At 40.8% G+C, this 21,059-nt stretch overlaps 1 long non-coding RNA gene across 1 annotated transcript in view; it reads left to right on the top strand.

Moving 5' to 3' along the window:
• LOC119736168 overlaps positions 1–21,059 on the top strand; it is a 33,431-nt gene that overhangs the window by 1,275 nt on the left and 11,097 nt on the right. Inside the window, exon 2 of the long non-coding RNA XR_005272285.1 lies at positions 14,895–15,051. This is a non-coding gene — a long non-coding RNA (uncharacterized LOC119736168). The remainder of the gene's footprint in view (positions 1–14,894; positions 15,052–21,059) is intronic.

Here is a 21,059-nt window from a genome sequence, read left to right on the forward strand (position 1 = left end):
CCTTCAATGATAGTTTCCTTTCGATCGAAACCATTTCTGACGGAATAATTTCACAGGGTTTTACGGACCAGTCCTTTATCTTCACTTTTGGGCCAGGATGCTCTCACTAAATCGGTAATTGCATTTCCAGCTCTTCTGAATCGCCTTCAAGTATTTTGGCTGATATAAAAGACCCCTGCTCTTCTCTTAATTTCTTTAGCACGAACACTACGTCCAATATGCATTGAGGGCAAGGCTCAAGGTAAAACGGGCTCGAGAGTCCTCCGACCGTGCTGAAGCGAAGCTTACTTTGAGATGCATGGGAACTTTTTTGGGGGAAAATTAGGGTAATGGCCAACAATATTCAATTCCAAACACCTATCGAGAGCACAACGCGTGGTGGCTTTATGCCAACAATGGTCAATTTTTACAAGGCCTTGATTTCTAAAGAGGCACGCGCTTCTCGACTCCCATTCATGACATTAGAGTTAGGAAGCATCACTTCAAGGATCATTCTATTCGATGTCAAGGGACTTTAATCGGGCCAATAATCCCGTCAGGCGCAATCCTCAGTGACTAATGGCGAGCAAGTGTCACCCTTGCAGTGAGTTATTCGTCCATTTACGTCTAAAACGGAATGCAATCGAGTCAAGGATCTTCGTAGGAAGTGCAGCATTCTCTTTTTTGCCTCCTCTTTACCCACTTTTTTGTTAGCTGGTTTTTTTCTTTTGCTTTGGTGGCTGATATTCATAAGTTGGAATTTGCGTCGGGTAATGTAAATCAATATCAGTTTTGCACTTCACCGACGTATAAACACTGTATACTCAGTGTGTTACCCCCCGAGTGAAAGTTGGAAACATCACTCGGGTGGGACTCCAACCCACGACCTCCTGCTTTCTAGTGCAGATGTCTTACCACTAGACCATACACCGAGCTATCGGGATCGGTTGGCTGGTTCGAATCTGATGTAGCAGCGGGTACCGCATTGAAAATATTCACAAGACGGAATTTGCGTCGGGGTGCTGTGAATCAATATTAGATTTTGCCCATCACCGACGTATAAACACTGTATATGTCTTACCCCCCCCCCCCCCCCAGTGAAAGTTAGAATAAATATGTATTGGTTGGCTAAGATGTTCCAAAATCTTCCGCGTAATTTTTCTAATTCATGGAATGTGAACGGATTGACACAAATAAAACACTCGTGCATGTAGTGGTTTTAGCATTGAGTCCAAATGTAAAATGCCCCAGTTGTCTCGAAAGATGAAGAGGAAACACGTCCCCTTAATTGTTATGTGTGGGAGTTCGGACATTCCCTGCGCAATAGTAAGTAAATTATTATGCTTTCTGGAATGGAATCACCTTCCGTCTTTTATTGCTTTGATGCAAACAACTTGAGTGTTACATTGACACCTATGGGGTCTAGCATAACAGACTTCCTGTAAACGTTAATGAATTTAGCACCTTACAGTCATCACTATAAAGTTCCTTTTCTTGTGGAATGAGTGCACATTTATTTGTCTTTTCTCGCTGAAATAGTAATTTTACAAACTTATGTTGCTTCACATCTTCCTAATCCTCTTATTGTTGTTTTACCACTGTCTGGTCGTACAGTGTGTGCCCAAAAAGCGCAACATTCTTTTTGTTTTATTGTTTTCAATGAACATATAATATTACATTAAAACCTGACTCTTTCTCAATCCACTCCTTTTTACCCCATTCCATCTGGGTCCCTACATCCATAAATACAATCAATGAAGTGATTGTCGACCACTTCAATGCCTATTCAAAATCTATTCAATGCTTAACCCAGATTCAGCACGTCCAGGTGAGAGTGGTTCAAGAAAAACTTACACCGTTTCACTTAATTGATTGTATTCTGGATGTAGGGACCCCGATAAAGTGGGGTAAAAAGAAGTGGATTGCGAAATAGTCGGGCTTGAAATTAAAGTAATTGGTAATTTCATTTAAGAAAAAAAAAACTTAAACAATTTGAATTGTTTGTTTTCTGAATGTTGCAATGTTTCCGCACGCTCTATACATTGGCGATAGTGGATTTTGCAGTGACATAAAAATTAGCAAATTATTGCAGATTTTTCCTACCCAGTACTTACTTTTATACAATACGGCAGCCTTCTGGTACGTGTCAGTTCAACAAAAAAAATGTGAACTTGAGCATTAAACATTTTTCTTTCTTTCATTTACAAAATTCTTGTGACCACTCGTTCAATTAGATCTTGTACTTTTCAGCTGTCTTTCACGATAAAGACTTGGATCAAGATAACTGTCAGCTTAGGGCCTAAATGCGCTACACTCTAAATGCGCTACCTTAAAAGTCCGTTTGTTCAAAGTCCTTATCCTATTTGTGAGCTACGTGATGAGCAAACGGCCTCCAATGACATTTTGCTCAGCTCTCGTGTGCGGCGGGCTGAACGATAACCCCGTAGATAATAAAAGACAACATTGTAGCCTCCGAACCGACTTATGTGAATTAGACTTGTAATAGAAAACTTGCGGATAGATTGCGATCAGTTGACACTGTTGGTATGTCTGTCTGTCTGTTTGTTTGTCTATCCTGAAAAAACCCCCAAAAGTATGGTGTTCCATATTATGTGCCATCGGCGTCGCTTTCTTGGCGTCTCATCGTTGAGCTCTGGCAGGGATCATTTTGATCGATTTCAAGCTTTCATACCAGACTTTCATGCAAGACTTCTTGCAACGTCAGCCTCGCTTGAGTCTTACGCGGCCAGAGCTTATTGTGCTCCTGCACTTGTGTGTTTGTTTCATTTGTAGTCGGCAACGGATCACAGCCTTACTCAGCCTAAAATATTCTGAGGGGACGGTGCTGCCACCCGACTCTGCCCTCAGACCAAACTGTGCCGTACGCTGCGAAATCAAAGATATTTCAAAGGAAAGTCAGCATTTTACCCTTCTCTCTCTTATACGCCAGCCCAGTATCCTTACACCACTTCACTTCTGGACTTTCGTAACATTACCTAGATGCCCTCAGTCTATTCCCCCGCCTTCCAAAATATTATCATCCGACCCCCTGTGTAATATGTGTGTTTGGCGATGATATATAAATTGCCAAGCCCCCCAGGCACGTCTTATTTTACCCGGTATCAAAATTTCCTTCCACTGTCTCATCTGGCGGAAAACACGGAGATGAAACCCCGAGGAAATATATTACCCTGATAAGGGGTTTATAAAAAGGAGGTAAATTGTGGCCGTAGAGAAAGCATCCTTAACGAAGTAGGCTATTTGTTTTTGGTGGAAATGAGATATTATCTTGAAAGCTCGAGAAACGCCCTTCACTGAATGAAACAACATTTCGATTAGATTTTTGTTTGGTGGCGATCTTGTTTTCTGGTGGCTAAACAACCGCCAGGCACTCCTTGGTCGATAGCACCCTCGGACCGTAGAATTGCTTTATCGATGAATGTACATTTTACATGTTGGTCTAAACATTATGTCCTGCTCTCGTGGCGCCTTTCTAATTATTGCCAAGACATTACATTCTAATGTGATTTCTATTGTTTGGATTGATTCCGATAGCGGATCAAAGCTCAATGCGTCTTCACTGACTTACGTCGCGATTAAGATTAAAAAGTTCTCGCTTTGTCTCTTGATCGCTTTTGTCTGTTTTTCTTTGTTTTTCTTGTCCCAAAATCACATCAGAATCGTACAATGTATTTCTGCATTTCTACATGGTGGTGCAAAAAGAAGAAAACACATTTTTTGACAGGATTTTTAACCTACTTACTCAACTTACTTGAACTGTTTTTTAATATATTATAGTAGGGTATAGTTCTTTAGCCAAACATGGTAAAAATCTTTAAAAAACACCCAGGAATAGTGTTATTATGCTAATTTAAATACAAGTCACAAAAATCACTGCTGTCTACGTGTATGTTTAGTGTAGTGTCTTCAAATCAAGCTTCGGAGATCAAACATTCAGAGTCAAATGCATTTACAATTTTTTTTCGCCACTTATGTTTAAAGATCAATATTTTAATACCGTTTAATTGAATTTTTGAAATATGCACAACAAGTTGTTACTGTCAAAAGTGGGTTTCTTTCTTTTTGCAGCACCCTGTAGAATGCGAACATTCATCTGGAACGTTCGCAACGTGATCGACGCTCAGTTTGAATGCGAGCTTAAACGTCCGTTGCAAGGAAGTATCACTCGCGGCCCCCGAACCATGTTTTCCTCCTGTATAAAATGAGAAAACAGCATTACACGAATAATTTGAAATGGTATCCCATTCAGCAAACCAAAAAGAAGGTCGGTAGCCCTACACGACACGAACCGCAGTTCGTGCATCAGTAATCAATTACCGTAGAGTTATTGCCCGTGTCGTTCTCGCACACACGGGGGCTGGTCATTTGTCACTTCACTGCAAATTGCGATGTTTTAGAACCGCTCGCCTTCTTCTATATACACGTGTTGTTTTGATCCCAAGTGGGTATAAATTAAGCAGCATGGCCACAAACAACTTTCTTTCGACTCAATTTTAGCTTGGGGGTGTATTTTTTTTGTATAACCCGACACAGCGGGATACAAGGACGCGGAGTCTATTTCGTCCCAATGGAGCATAGTGGAGTGGAGACAACTTCGAAGAGCAGGCGTATAGTAGCACCAGAAATATTAACCTTGCTTAAAGGAGAAATCTGACTAACCGCCACATGAACGATCACTTGCCGGTAAACAACAACAGGCTCCGAAAATGACACCAGCTCCAGCATTTAAACAAGACAGGAAGAGAATCATGCTAAAACAAACAAGAGACTAACGAAGTTTTGCATTTCCATGCCCAATTATAAACATGCAGTATTCAGTGTTTGTGAATGCAATGGTCAAAATAATGTGTATGAGGTGACAGATGGAATGCTCCATTCTACGAGGCAATGGCTATGGGTCATTCCATCTGTCACCGAATGGAATTCTTCTTTCCACTGCACGAATGTGAAATATCCATTATTTGTTTTACACAACACCTGAATACATTCTCGTCATCTGATTAATCAGAGCCACCAAATAGCGATGCTACATGTAACGGAACATCTATATATCGTGTGTAAGAACTTCAGTTTTGCGATGTGGTCGGGTCATGGGTTGGGTCGGCGCTATATAAAATGTGCTGTCGAATGTTGCTTTGTAATTGCAAACAATTGTATTGTGGGACATTATAAAAAGGAGATGATTATTTCACTGATTAATTACTGTTGTATGGAAATTTTCGATGTTCAAATTCACATCGAGAACAGACACAGTCTTGTTTCGTAGTTGTGGGAACATACACTCGTCTGTACAAGGTATTTGTGGGACCGAAAATGGTGTGGGGACAGCAGAAAGTCCCCATAACTCGGTCCTAGAATTTGCTACAATGAACAACTTCCCCATAACGCGGTGTAGGCCAGGGCGTCCAAAACACCACATGCGCTTGTATTCAACCAAGTTGTGCGTCATGCAAAGTACACGCTGCGTCAAGTTTGCCAACATTTCTATTTGTGAGGCACACTTGCATACATTTGCATAACATGCTTGGTAAACTAGTGTCTGGTGTAAAAAAAAAAAAATTACGACAGCAGACATGCATTTGTATCCACACGATGTGAAAAGAGGAAATGATGTCGTCATGTCCATATTATTTAATGTTAGTGTTCTTGAATGGTACATGCGAGTGAATTTACAAACCAACTCACGATTCAACCCGTCTCGACAGTCGCTTGATATAGTTTCTAGGATCATACGACTGGGGAGTCAGGTTGGCGTAGCGGTACTTTTCTCGCCTTTCACCGCTGTGACCCGGGTTCGAATCCCACCCTGGCCAATATGTGGATTGGGTTTTCAGTCCCTGCCTGATTCCGTGCGTTTTCCTCAGAATATTCCTCTGGGGTCTTCCTCCCACCTCTAAAACTGTAATTTCTTCTTATCGTCTCCTCTCTACAGGTTTCTTCAGGCTTGCGAGCTACAGTGCCTGGCGCACTTTTGAGTAATCCTTGGTTTCATTACCAGAAAGAAATAAAATAAAACAAAAACATGTTGTCTCATCTCCTCCTCGCGGGTTTAACAACATCAATAGGACACACAAAAACACAGAAGGCAAAAGAACAAAAACAAAAACAATAAGAAATGAAAAGGACGAAGTGGACATTTGAACACCGATCCATCGGGCATTAAGAGGCATACTGTTAAAGAACCGTAAATGCGTTCGCCAACTTAAGACTTGCTTGGTAAATAAACGGAGACTGTTGACAACTTAACTGTTGACAGCCTGTAAACCTCCTAACTTGTCAAGAGTCGATCGTCGATTGTAAGTGTTACGCTCCGTAGCGTTAAGTTTACATTAGTCAACTGAGTTGCGGAAGAATTACCTCGGTAGTTTCACATCACCGAATTGTCCCGTGCGGACTGCAACTGCAACGTAAAACAAACGTTTTGATCACATTTTTTCCTCGTGGGTCACCAATGGAGTACCGAAATGAATATGTCACGCGCAGAAAATGTGTGTGAAAGACATTAGCGTTTGATTCAGCCCGCGAACCAACACGCGCGCGTACTCCATTCGTTTACACTACACCCTCTGGTTCTAAATGACGACACTCTTTGGTACTCCATTTTACTCCTGTAATTGACATGTGCGCCAAATTGAGGTCTCCCCCACTGCACGTGCGATTCTAAGGTATGTCTGCGATATTATATCAATATTAATGTGAAAGACCAGTCGATAGAACGTGCGAAGCTCCTATGTTCGTTAGCGTTTTTCCACATCCACATCCGGTGGTAGGTTAAAAATCAATCTCAGGGCGCCCTCATAATATTGCGAGAGAGTGTGGTTCAGTAACGTTTACGTAACGAATGAATCTCCGCTGGCCAAAATTAATCCAAGTAATCCAACGCGCGGAAGAATAAACACAATGGAGTGTAAACAACTAATGCAAATGCAAAACTAAACCCATTGCGAACGTGGTTCAAATGAACTTTTCAGAACGTGTACAGATTGCCAACAAAATTAAAAAAAATAAACATGTCACAGAGCTCCTTTAAGTGAGGTTTTCCAATCCCTCGTTTCACCAGCTTATATATGCACACGGGGCTCGGGTTTGCAGAACACGCTCCATTTACGTGCCAAATTGGTCACCTCTATGGTAATTCTAGCAAGTGTCGAACATGATGAGACTAACCTTCGGGGGGCGGCCGCTAAAACCCGATAAATTCAGGTGTTAGTTTCTCGGTAGTATTCCCGGTTGAGCTGCTGTTACACATCGCTGTGCGTACGTAAATGGTGAAGATAGAACATGTCAAAATACAGCAGGAATTACGAAATCACATACAAAAATAGTTTGCTGTTATATGTTTACTCGTCGAAATAAAGTGAGTCACAAGACCCAAAAGAGTAATTTTTAACTTAATCTTGCACAATGGAAATCAGTTAATAGTCTACCTTTTTAAACACTTATTCTCCCAAACACGTATTTATCAGTACATATGTGCTTGGTGTACAACTACGTGATGTATCAAAATTGACAGTGAATTGCGTTCTTCTCAATGCACGTGAAACTACTCTCTTAATTCCAAAGAGTGAACATTCACTCCATTCGATCGAGTGAAGATTCACTCCCACTGTCGGAACTAGGGACTAGACGATTTAGAGTGAAATTCCTTTAATCGTAAAGCTCGAGTTTTCACTCGACCTTCGACTGAAGTGGTTCTTTTTCAGACTTTTTCAATTTAAAATGAAAGCGATTTTCACTCTAAAACGTCTAGTCCTAGTTTCACTCTTTGGAATTTAGAGAGTAGTACGATAATAATTGTCCGTAAAGGGGATGGACTGCAGATTAAAACATTAAAGAAAAGCAAAGCTACCCTCACCCTAAATCCATTACATTCCTAACAAATGACAATTGAGACCGTGGAGAGATTGAAAAATCGGCACTTATTTTAAATTTTCCATAACTCAATAAATATATACCCGATTGGAAGGATTCTTTTCGTTGTCAAAACGCTAACTGACTATACTCTCTAAATATGTAGTGATATTTGCGGTGTATTTGTTTTAAAACTTTTAAAAGGAGTACGCTCTTGGGGCTCTTTGTGAGACACTCTGTATTTTGACATATTTTGAATGTTTGCAAATCGTGTCCCTTACTTTTCAGATTTTGTTTTTTTTATCCTGTCACCTGTACACAATTCCCCATACGCAGATACAGGTGAGCTCAATACATCGCAATGAACAAGTTTCGATTTGGTTTCCTCCCGACGAAACGAAATTTTGAAAGAAGAGAAACATATTGTACTTAAGAAGACATATTTGGTGGGATTTCAATAAGTATCATTTGACATACTGATATATCGGTGTGATCCATGCAGTTTTATCGCACCGCAATGGATAAGGTGATATGTCCGTCCCATTCTTAGAAACGAAATAGGTCAACTGTATCGCACAGTAGGTAAACTTAACCATGATCACCAGAGAGGATTCCTTTCAAACCATCAATAAAGATTGGATGGAATCGGATATAACGAAGTTGTTACTGAAACGGGATTTCATCCTTTCTGTGGATTATAAAAGTAAATGCAGTTTGATTTTGAAAATCCTTCGAAGATCATATTGTGCATGGCATGAGTTTTTTTTTTTACACACAACCTATAGCGTAAAGAATAAACTTCATACAATTCTTAAGATGAAATTTGCGTCGGGGTGATGAAAATCCATCGGCTGTTCTCAAAATCACTCATGACTAGACACGCAGGATCAGGACTATACTCACTCTGGATAAAAAAAAAAAAACCGAAACCGAGATTTTATGAAAGGGTCTATTTAGAGAATTGCGCCACTTTTCATTGTGAACTCTCTTTTTTTCCCCCAACCTGCCTTGGTTGGCAACCATAGCCTTTCACTCTGTGGCAAATGACAACACAAAAACCAGAATTGAAAAGTGGCGCTATTCTCTAAATAGACCCTTTCTTGAAATTGGTCCTGCTCAGTCAACCGTGAATGTAAGGACATGATCAGGGTGTTATTTTAAAGGTGCGATTCGACCCTAACAAAGAATATCTCCCTTTGATTCACCTGTGCCCTACTTCTGTTCCAATTAGCAATACTATCTCGGTTTCGTTTTTTTTTTATCCACCCTGTATAATGACTGAGTACGCACTTCACTGAAGTACACAACCGGACGGAAGAAACTTCGCCAAATCGTTGCCAAAACTTTGTGAATCGTTGGTGTCAATCTACCGCGACAATAAAACCAATCAATTAAACTACTACCGAACTAACAAACAAAAGGAACACACTCTGTGTCAGCGGTATGGGTGTTTACAATCAAATTTTTGAATACTCAAGTTAAGGAGCGCGTCGGTGGCAAGTAATTGGTGGTTCGAAGATATACAGTGCAGCTGATTTTAAAAGGCGGATCCTGATAGAACATTTAACCACATGTAAATCAATGTTAGGTTTTTCACCGACGTACAAACACTGTATACTCAGTGTGCTACCTCCCGAGTGATAGTAAACAAATCACTCGGGTGGGACTCGTACCCACGACCTCCTGTTTTCTAGTGCAGACGTCTTACCACTCGATCACAAAACGGTTGGCTGATTCGAATCCAACTTTTTCCCACCCAACTTTTATCCACCCAACTTTCACTTGGGAGGTAACTCATTTAGTATACAGTGTTTATACCTAACATTGATTTAGATCACACCGACGCAAATTCCATCTTATAAGTAGTCAAGCACACGTGTTTTGTTTGTTTGCTGTATTGTTTTTTTTTTAAGACACTACGTAATCAACAAACAAAGAAAACCTGAAGAAAACCAAAAACCGATGACCACTTGTTGCTTGTGTACTATAGGTAATAATTACATATATTTTTGCTATGGCACGAAAAAAAAAACTTGATTAATTCCTCGGGTTATTGCCTTCGAGACATTCGGTCCATCGATTTATAAGACAGATCTAATTTAGCACAATGTTTCCTTTGCCTAATAACCATGATAAATGTGAACGATATTTTGTATTTTCAATTAAGAAAATGAAGGGTGTCTATCCATCACAGTGTGTTTTATTCTTAAAAATTGCAAAGAGGGGAGCAACGAGGAACGGTGTGATAAATTAAGATTGGCATTTGTTTTTTTGTCATTAGCAAGCCTTGCATTTTGGCAATGATTGAAGCACTGACTGCTTTGACCTGCTCGCTTTATTTATGGGGGAAGGAGGAGGGATAGTTGATGAGTTGATGCATCTCAATCAGAGGAACTGAGTGGGTATGATCGATTTGTTTTCGCTAGAGAGCAAAGAACAATGTCTTTGGAATGAAAAAAAAAGAAACCTTGCCGGTGATAGGCAAACAGCAATAGCGATCTTCTGTACTTAATAGCTATTTTGCTTCGTGGACGGCAGTGTGCGGAAGTCAAGTCTGTCACGAGCCAATAATGTCCCATCAGTCTGGCGTTTCCTTGGCATGAAACAACTGAGAATACACTGTAAAAACGATAGTTAGGTTTTAATTACAATCAAATGCATTTAGGAATGTGTTTAAATGCTACACGCTTATATTTTTTAAAATCACGAAACTAAAGTGCTTAGCTTTTCGACACAATGTATACACATTTCTTTTGAACGCGTTTAGGAAAGTGTTAAAATGCTAAACGCGTATCCATGTAAACGCCACAAAGCTAAACGTGATTAGCTTCTGGGACATGTTTATACAGCGAATCTCATTACGCAGCAACTGACCAATCAGAGCTCACGAAATTTGTGTCATGTTCAATTGTAGCGAACTGTGCAAGTACGCACCTTCTTGACCGTAATGTGTAATTATTCCAACGAATGCATGATATAATTTAAATTGTTGCAAACATAAGAGGAAAACTGCATTAAATCTCTTTTCGTATTTAAACTCGTAATCATTCATGGAAAAACCGTGACTTCATCATGGCGGGAACAGCTGAATATAAAACTAAACTACGCCAAGTTCTAGTATATAGTTAATAGTAGGTTGGGCCTATCGTGGCATTTGTACGTTCTACTTAGAGTAATGTGAAATAAAGTCCATACAAGTCTGGATCCCACTTCTGTAAATGATTCCGTAATATGCAGTTACTTTCTGGAAACCTATACCGTACAACCGATATTACATAAAGGCGCTTTTAATGTCTTGGACCACAAACCGATGTTTTACATGTACATAACGAGTGTCATAACCAAACGATCACGCGTCCTGTACAAAATACAAAGCATGTTCATTTTCTGCTTTTTGAAACTGTGTATCGTTGGTCAAGTGAATCTATCAAAGCACAGTTAAAAGCAATCAAATAACGGAGGAGTCGTCGTACTATGCAGCAGAAATGGAACAAATTGCGAAATAACGCGTGTCGGATCTTTGCGCACGCGTGTTGGACATTAATCACCACTGTGAACGGTCCAAGCATCTTGGGGCGGACGTTAAGGCCCAAAAAAATAAATATTTGGTCTCTGGTCAGACCAAAGTTCCGGAATTGACGCGGCGACGCGGCTTTTTTTTTTTTTTTTTCAAGCTTGGATTGTACAGACAAGGTGGGGTACTATTTAGCTTTTTTGGTGTCCTCATGTACATTGGTGTCCTCCATAATTTGCCTTGGTGCTCTCGATCATTTGCCTTGGTGCAATTTCCCATTCCTTGGTGCTCTTTGGTAAAAAAAAAAAGAGGAGGTGCGGAAATAGAAGGCGCTGTTGGAGCTACCGCGGAACATGTTGGAAAAAAAATTGACGCGCATGATTAAAATCGACGCGCGCGCTGACCAGAGACCGACTAATTTGTTTTTTGGCCTAATGTATCGACCTATAGGCGCGAGAGGCACTACGTCACAATCGGCTGAGCCAATGAGAACATCTTTTCATTAGCATGTGCGTTTTCATGGGTTGATATGTGCTACCAATTACCAATCAGCACTCCCGACTCAGGAACAGTTGAGTTTTAACCCTAAAGTTGGCCGGGGGGGGGGGATTCCTCCCCCCTACCCTCCTCAGATCTCGGTCATTGAGTAACAAAAACTTATAGATTTTGGTGCATGCGTAGGATAACTATAAACATACTCAAGAAATGGCATGACTGTAGGTTTTTGGAATCATCGGCTAGTTAATTATTCATTGGCACCAATGATAATTCTGCTTTGTCTATGCACTACATAATGGGGAGATTCAGTTTTCACGGCGCGCATGGCCGGAAAAAAAAAAACCACTACGCGGTAACCCATGGTCCATGGTCGGAATTTTATGTTTTTGGTATCAGAACATGCGCAAGACACGAGGCTAGAAAGTCAGCAGAGCTCCGGTCGAAAATTTTATTTTTGCCAGGGCATCGAGGAGAAAGTTGAGGGGGCGGGCGATTCCGCCCTCGGCCCTTTTTAATGGTTAAGTAACTACGTCTAGAAGCTAGATAAGCCAATGTAAAAACTTCCCGGATGTCCACGCCCTGCTATTGGTGACAATACCTCCATGTTAAGAAGTCAAGACTTTTGAAACGATACGAATGCCTAATCTGTACACCCCCCCGACCCGAATTCTGTCCCAGCCTCCAGATCACAGGTTGTTACAAGGCGAGTTTAACATGACCTCCTAGTTGACTATGCCACAAACGTAGACCTACTTAAATGCAAGGATAAATAAGCAAGCATGAATTAAGCCCACGTATGATGGGACCATCGGTCCGCAATCCCGTGATCTTCTCCACCCGAAAGACCTTAAGCCCTTCCCCGATACCAGATGGTCCAGCAGTTTTATTAGTTCCAATTCCTGATTGAACGGCCTCGGTTATATGAATAATTTCATCCCTCAATTTTGCTGCATCATTAGGGGCGGCTTCCCGCGCAAAGCCCCCTTTGATACTTGATTGGGGATTTCTTGTTTGCAAACTGTTGAGCCTTTTCAAAATTGCCCGCCCGAGGGGTTGTCGTGACTGGATAAAGCAACCACAAAACAGGGGGGAAAAGATCGACAGCGCGGCAAACAAAGCAAGAAAGAGTGTAATGAACGGTCTTGAAATGCAATGTACTTCTGTTGTGTACATACCCGGGGCATATTGCTTCCTTGAAATACGCAAATGAAACCGGCTGCCCTTTTTTTTGTTTTATTTTGCACATCATCACGATAATCGTGAACATTCGTTCCACAATCCATTCCGGACTTGACTCTCCCAGAAAAGATGAGAACGATTTAGAATAGTAATCTGAAGTGACTTTGAGTGAGCCAATCGGACGTAACTTGACAGAAATGTTTAGCGAAGCTTTCAACTCGTGTCCATAGAAAACAATTTGGATTCGATTAGAGTTTCGAGTCATATGCAAGATAGATAGTTTGCTTCTGAACCTAATACTCGTTTGCATGCGCAAGTTAGCCGGTGACGTCAAGTTAGTCCTCAATCGTTCACGGTTAAAAATACAAGAAAACATTGCCTTGAGAAATGATTGCTCCAAAAATAGAAGGAACAGGAATGATTGTCGAGATAAAAAGTTCCGAGAAACATCTTGGTCAAGATGGTCAGTGAATTTCAATCATACGTTTGTATGTAACCCAAGGTGGGACACGGATAAAGATACGTGGCGGTTGACACTCCAAATAGCCGAGGGAGTTGGACACACGGGCCTAAATATAAAGATAGTGCTCGGGTTATGTGCAAAAACTGTCATATGTGATCAGCACGGGCAGGCTGGAATGATGCGACTGAACTCCCCCAGAGTCCGAGTCGTGACGTCCGTGATAATTTCCTAGCGCGTTGTCAGCACGTACTCTGCCTCCCGTGGTTTGGAACAAAACTGTCAACTTGTTGCTGGCTCTCAGACCTTGCCGGCCCCAACGAGCATGGCAGAATTAAAATAATGCACGACAACATATGACTCCTTTTTTAAATGAGCAAACAGGAAATATTTGGAATTCTGGGAAGGTACTAAGAGCGAGCGAGCGTGCGTTGCGGGTCGAGAATGCTTATGAGATAAGGGATGCAAACTGGAGCTAGTAGGTTCCAGTAGGCAATAGTATCACACATTTTGTAGATACTGTGAATTTATAAGATTGCGAAAGGCAAGCGTTTGTCCGGAGGCTGAACATACAACAGACGAGGTCTAGAGATATGGCAACACGTACCAATTGTTGCGAGCGATGAAAATAGTTTTCCAACAAAGACGTTGACCGCGCTCGGTTGAAAACAGATAACACTGAATCCCACTTTGCCGATTTACAATGAAGATTATTATCTATCAAGGCTTGTATCGTTTGATGCTGCTGCGTACACAATGTATACAACGAACAATGCGACTTGAGTGTGCCCCTCTCTACGCGAGAAACCTGTTGTGAAATTGTCACAAATAAGCATCGTTTAGTCTACAATATTAGTAGTGTTGCGGTCTACGACAAATAGCTGTCGACAGTATCTAGTGGGCTAACTGCGTAGTGTCGACAGTAACTGGTCGGCTAACTCGCAGTGGTGTTAAATTACGCAGCACATCACGTAATTTCTGGGGGGGGGGGTCATATTTTGATTGTTCAAAATACGACTTCCAAAGGATCCCAAGAAATCTAGTATTCAAGAATGAAGGAAGCCTAGTCCCCGTTTCTAAAAACTCTTAATGAAATGGGGTGAGGTATCTTTAGTAATCGCAAGGAAATCCTCCCGATTCCGAAAATGTCCGCAATTTGTCGAACTCGTTTTTGTTAATATTCGGAGGATATTCGTTATATGTTCGCGATTTTCGGGTGCTTCGGGATATACTGATTGCTTTTTGTTTTGCAAAATGTCTCTCATGTCGTCTAATAATGTCGGTCCTGTCTGTTTTTATTATATATAAATATATATATATATTTAAGATTAAAAGACGAAGTGAGCAATGCCACATGGTAACAAGCTATGTCATTTGCCCTTCGCATTTCAGATGGCGTACAAGGTGGTTCTTCTGTTCCTGGCCCTGATGTTGTTTGTGGGGGCGTGTCGCTCACAGGAAATGGTGGGCGACGAGGACGCCTTCAACGCCCTGCGAGACCTGATGCTGAGAGAGGCCAGGGGAAGTAACAGCAGAAACGCCCAAGTTTGTAAGTATACCTGCACTATAACAATTGTACGCCGTAATTAAGCGACATGTCTGAAAAATACAAAAAAAATATGAAGTTGGGATCTGGTAGGATTAAGGGCATTGTAGGATCATTTTATTTTCATGCATTTTATTTGTTTCCAATAACACCGCCCAAAAATCCAAAGACGAATGTTCAAAACTTGGATATCATAGTTTTTGAGAAGAAAACCAATGTTAAAAACCATGTACAACCTTTGGATTTCGAAACACGATTTTTTTTCTATGTCACTCTTTACTTGCCTGATCGCTGGAAATCACCTTGTATTATTTGCTTCAAACTGAGAGCACGCCGAAGGAATTATTTCACGATGGTCTTATTATCAGTACGATCTTTACTCCAAGTAAGCTTTATGATACTAGTTCGGTAGGATTTCGAGAAGAAAACGGGGGCACGTGTGGTTTATCGGTAGAGCACAGGATTCATGATCGTGAGGTTGTGGGTTCGAGCCCCGCCGTGGCCATTCGTGTTGTGCCTTTGAGTAAGGCGCTTTACCTCAATTACTCCTCTCGACCCAGGTGTTAAATGGGTACCAATGCTAGGAATGTAACAAACTCTCTGTGAAGGGACTCGAGTCTGGCCAATTGCTTCGAAAGAGAGATGGGCACTCCATTCCTGTGAACACAAGTTCGCCCCTTTACCTTCTACTTTTGTTGCGGTAATTCAATGCCTTTAAAGAATGTCAACTGTTTCTTCAAAAAAAGAAAGGAAAAAGGTTCTTTGCACAAAAAGAAAAAGAAAACAGGGCTCACTTTTTTTATGTGTTTGTATCATAAAAGCATACTTTATGAATTTCATTTTGAAAGTCTATTCCCTTCCCAATACTTTCACCTCCTGTAGGTTAAGGATAAAACTTGCAAAGGTAATGCGCATTAATTAGCGTTTCCCCCAGAATGCTGCCTCTTGAATCCGGATACAAAACAGAAAGAATAGAGAATCAGATATAGAATAACGGAATATGCCTATAGAATTACCCGTGGAAAGCGGGCAGTTTCTAGATTTTATCAGCGAAGTTCAACAAGTTCAGCATTATACTGCCAAGGTTTCGCTGTACTCGAATTCTCAATTGCTCTACGAACTCCTTCTGTTTCCCATGAGCGACAGGCGCTTGGGATGTTTTGCACCCACGCGCTATTCGCAAGTAGTTTACAGATGTCAATGATTTCACATTTTGTTATCAATATGTTATTCTTATCAACCTCAGGGCACTCAAGTTTTGGGGAAACCGTGACGCAGAGCTGAATTTTATCAATGAGCCATCTCAATTTCAAAAATATATTCTCTGTTTAACATCTGCCCACGTTGTGACCACAAAAAAAAAAGGAATAGTAATTCCCCCACCCTCGAAAGCAAAAGGAACAGACAGAAAAAGCAACACACAAAACACCGTTAAACCAATCTGGCTTTATTTGTAGCTTTTTTTTCCATGTATTCAGATTTCCCCCTCTATTATGTAGTCATTATTATTGTTTTAGTGAAGTTCTGCATGTAGCACTTTCAAAATCTAGGATATGAAAGCCCAATTCACAGCCTTTTTTTTTTTTAGATCAAGTAGCATTTAAATCACTCATGTACTTTTCAAGTTATGGAATTTTAAACACAGCCACCGTTTTAAAGTTCTGTCCACGGATCACAAACAAAGGTGTGCCTGCTTTCAGGAAAACGAAAACAATTCACACACATCCCTGTGTAATTTGAAAACTTGAAAATTACACGAGTGATTTGAATGATTCTTGTAAAAGAAAGCTTATGAGTTGGGCTTTTATATCCTAGAGTTTAAAAGTGATACATGCAGAACTTCACTACAACAATGTTCCCGACATTCGGGTTTCGTGGTTTTGTTTACTCACCCTGTATATACTTACTGATCCTTTTTTGTTTAAAGACAATATCCAGATTGATTATTGCTATTTTTATGATTGTATTATGCCCTAATTGAGACATGGTACAACTTAAGAAATCAGTTCGTTTTCTGTGTACGCCATCAACCACTGCCACAGGTCTAACTGTAAAAATAAAAAAACGCAAATCTGTAAAAATAAAAAAAAATTAAAAAAAATGTGGGTATTTTGTATATCGACTTTTAAGTAAAACTAAGACATGTTAGTTTTTCCCATGTTCCCTTTAAAATTCACTTCCTAATATTTTGATTTCTCCACAGTATTTGTAAATATCACTCCGTGATCGTAACGTGAACAAAAAAAATGATTGAATAGTCGTGTATCTACCGTCAATAGTCCCGGAGAGCTCACAACACCTACACTCAACTAGCAACCTTGTTAACAACAGAAACTAACAATGGGATAGTGGCGATGGATTTTAGCCGGATGAGGTGTACGGTGTTGGTTTTTCCTGATTTTGCACAAAGGAAATCCCCGTGGACGTCCCTCTGCGCCGGTGACTCTCCCGTGACAACATCATTTACTCCCCAGACCGTGAAATCAATTTGTATCGTAGTTGATTTAGGAACTCAACCTTCCTTTCCCTCCGTTTTCCCCCAAAGCACTAACCCCCCCCCCCCCAAATAAAAAAACACACACAAAAAAAACACCCCCAAAAAACAATCATGGTGCGTTTGTACTAGTGATACGTATCTCCCGTCAACATTAATAACGGTAGCGATAGAGGTTTGGTTGTTTGCCAGGAAATGTAGCAAGGGTCTGTCTATTGCCAAATATCCATTCAGGTGGGCCTATTTAGACAGCCCGTAGCTGAAACAACAAAATGTTGGTTCAACGTTAAATAGTTTCCCCATTGCCGTTTTCTTTTACGTTTTTATCCTCCGACCATGAAGTGTAGCTGTTTTACACTCGAAATGTTTCAAGGGCGGAACCGGGAAAGTGGTTGGGGTGGCTAGCCAGCCCTCAGCCCCGCCTTCGGTCGGAAAAATGCTAATCATTGACATATCAATGAAAACAGTCCTACATTTCCTTGCCTTATTATAAGTGTCATTCCATACATTTGGGGTCCAATTTTTTTGTCGTGTCTCCGTTGCATCTAATATATGGTTTTGTAAATTCAGGACAAATTCTTCAATGCCTTCAATTTCCAAAACTGATTATATAATGCAAAGACCTGCTAAAGAAATAAAGATAGGTTGAAGTCAATTTTAATAAGGGAATACATGTGTGTTTGCCGGTTTCAAACACTATATTTCCGACCGGTTGGAGCCTTGATGGGTGAAAATTACCCGAGCCGAATACCTTTACGGTCAGAAAAATCCAAACGTTTCGGTCCAAAAGTCAAAACAAGTCAGAATTATATATTTCCAACGATTGTGTTCATCAATTTTGCTTCATGTTTTTCGAAACAATCATATCTAGCTATATTATGGAATTTCCTTCTCGCAAAAAAGGTAAACAACTCCTTATATGGACTATTATAAGATGGAATGTTGCGTCGGGGTGATATAAATCAAATTAGGTTTTGCCCTTCACCGACGTTTAAACACTGTATATTCAGTGTGTTACCTCCCGAGTGTTTATATAGCGCCTTATACCTAATGTGTCAAAGCGCTTTCAATAATGTGCCATGTTCATCAGGAATGAGACCGTTTTTCTGCAGCAGCTGGAGATCAGGGCAATTCAATTTGGTATCTACCTTCACAGGTACCCATTTATACTCCCGGGTGAAGAGAGGCAATCGTAGTAAAGTGCCTTGCCCAAAAACACAGGCACCATGTTCCCCGTTCGCACCCATTTACACATAAGTCGAACACAGTAACCATGGGTTCACAGCGCCCCAAACTATTGTGTCATTTCGCCTTTAAAAAAAAGTCAATTTTGACCCTGAAAAGAAAGCGGATTCCAGATCAATCTGACCAGTGAAATTCAGAGTGGACTTCAATAAGTAAGTCACCTCCTTTCATGAAATCCGCCCTTCTTCTCGCTGAAAAAGACCCATCTCCACATGACCTATCTTGTCTTTCAATTCACGTTTTCCCCAAACCGTATTCTCAGAGGTAAGATTGAAGTATACTCAAGATCACCTCTGATATAGATTGGCGACTACATTCGTGATTAAATCGCCCTTCCCGTCTTCAACTTCATTCGGTGTTGCATCCTATCCATGCACCATCGTAAGTGGATATAGGATGTAACAGAGGTGAAAACAAATATCCACTGTAGAGCTGGTCTTTTTGATTGGATGTCTTTTCGATGAGACTTACTGCAAGGACGATCTTAATGACGTCGTGTGAGAAGTGCAAACTAAATAGACCTTACATGCTTCCTTACCCGTTTTGATACACTCGATCAGCCCCTCAGGTTAAAATGTAATCTGACATGAATTGTTGGGCATGGCGTCTGATCTGGTTAAGTGGACTATTGACTGGTCTAATCCGGTTCGATCTGGTCTGATACTGTTATTTCGTAAGTTGTATGTGTCTGTTTGTCGGATTACCAAAGTAATGCTCTGCATGTGATACAAATCTTCGTCCGTCCGTTGGCTCTGAATTGGATGCCAAGTTGTTTTCCTTTACCGGATACCCTCAACGTGTGATCGTCAAGCAATCTTCTTTGTACGATTCCACACGTTAATCTATCCGGTGCTTCTAATCGAAGCAACTTGTTACCCAGGTTTTTGCCTCGAGAACAGCATAACTCGATTCTGGATGAGGCTTTCATTATGAACCTTACAAAAAACATATTGTAAGTCACATCATTTGGCGACAGTCATTTTCTGACGTGACACCAGACTAGCGTGAGTTGGGCTTAGGTAATACGCACACGCTCCGGGCTCCTTCAACCAATAGGACTGCCAAAAAGCGCGCGCGTCTTGTCTTTAAGAACACGTGCGGCCTGCGCGCGGACGTGGTTCCACCTAAAAAATGGACTTTTAATTTTGTTCGCTGAATTAATTCATGTTTATTCACCAACCTTACAAGCCAATTCTATTTTTTTTTGTCGAGTTAAAGGCAGTATCTGTATCTGTTTAGCCACGTACAAACACCATCTTCTGGTTGTCGCATACGTTGGTCGGGTCGTGTGCAAGTCCCGGTATACATAATTTACAAACGCCAAATAACAAAAATACCCAAATATTTTGGAATACGTAACTGCATGTGAATAATAGTCTCAAGTATCGTGTGGAATCGTTCTTCGTCGTGTGCTGTCATTTTTCAAGAAACATATTTTTTTTTCATCAATTGCTAATGATGGTCGGCCGACCATCCAAATACTCCCCCAAATATTATCAAATTTAGTTAGTCCACATTCTGTTTGCAATCAGTTACACATCCGCAAAAAAAGGGTTAAAGCTAGCTAGTCTGGTTCTCTGATTTGACGAATCTCCGTCGTCTATAAATTGCCCCGAGGTTTCGTCTGAAGTTGGGTTAGGGAAGTAGACTTCAAGAAGAGCATTTATTCTGTGTTTTTTTTCAGAATCTTTGAGCCTTTTTTTTTACAACAGTGAATGCAATTTCTGCTATAAGGTACTAACCCCCAAATCCATCCATGTGTTACAATTACAACAAAAGCGAATGTAAGTTACATTTCATCCGTGTTTAGTTGACTCACGGCACTAGGTCATCTGTCCTTGTTATTCAAAGCTTTGGAGGAGTGTTCCCAAGGCAGGTGAAGTCAGTAAAACACTACGTTAAGGGCAGGTGGCATCACTTCCTAAGCTGTGTTCATTTCATTTTTAGCCCGAACGTTAACCCACTCATGGTGTTATCGTAATTATCATATCATTCGAAGTGATTATAAATCCCACCACGATATCACGAAGAGTTAACGCCCTCACATGCTATATTTACCAGCGATGATGTTTCGCAAACATTTGAGGTTTACTGAAGAGAAACACTCGCCCCGAGCGATCCGAAGTTGTGAGCTTAGCATTATCCTAGGAAAAAAAGTGATTTAACACATCCCCCAAATGCCCCCTGTGAATCTATATATTTCGTCTGCAAACAGCGAAGCCGTTGAATCAGAACGCGTATGTTGCCAGGAGGAGCCGTAATACGACACTCG

The sequence above is a fragment of the Patiria miniata genome, unplaced genomic scaffold (assembly GCF_015706575.1).
Source record: "Patiria miniata isolate m_02_andy unplaced genomic scaffold, ASM1570657v1 HiC_scaffold_29, whole genome shotgun sequence".
NCBI classification, from domain to species: Eukaryota; Metazoa; Echinodermata; class Asteroidea; order Valvatida; family Asterinidae; genus Patiria; species Patiria miniata.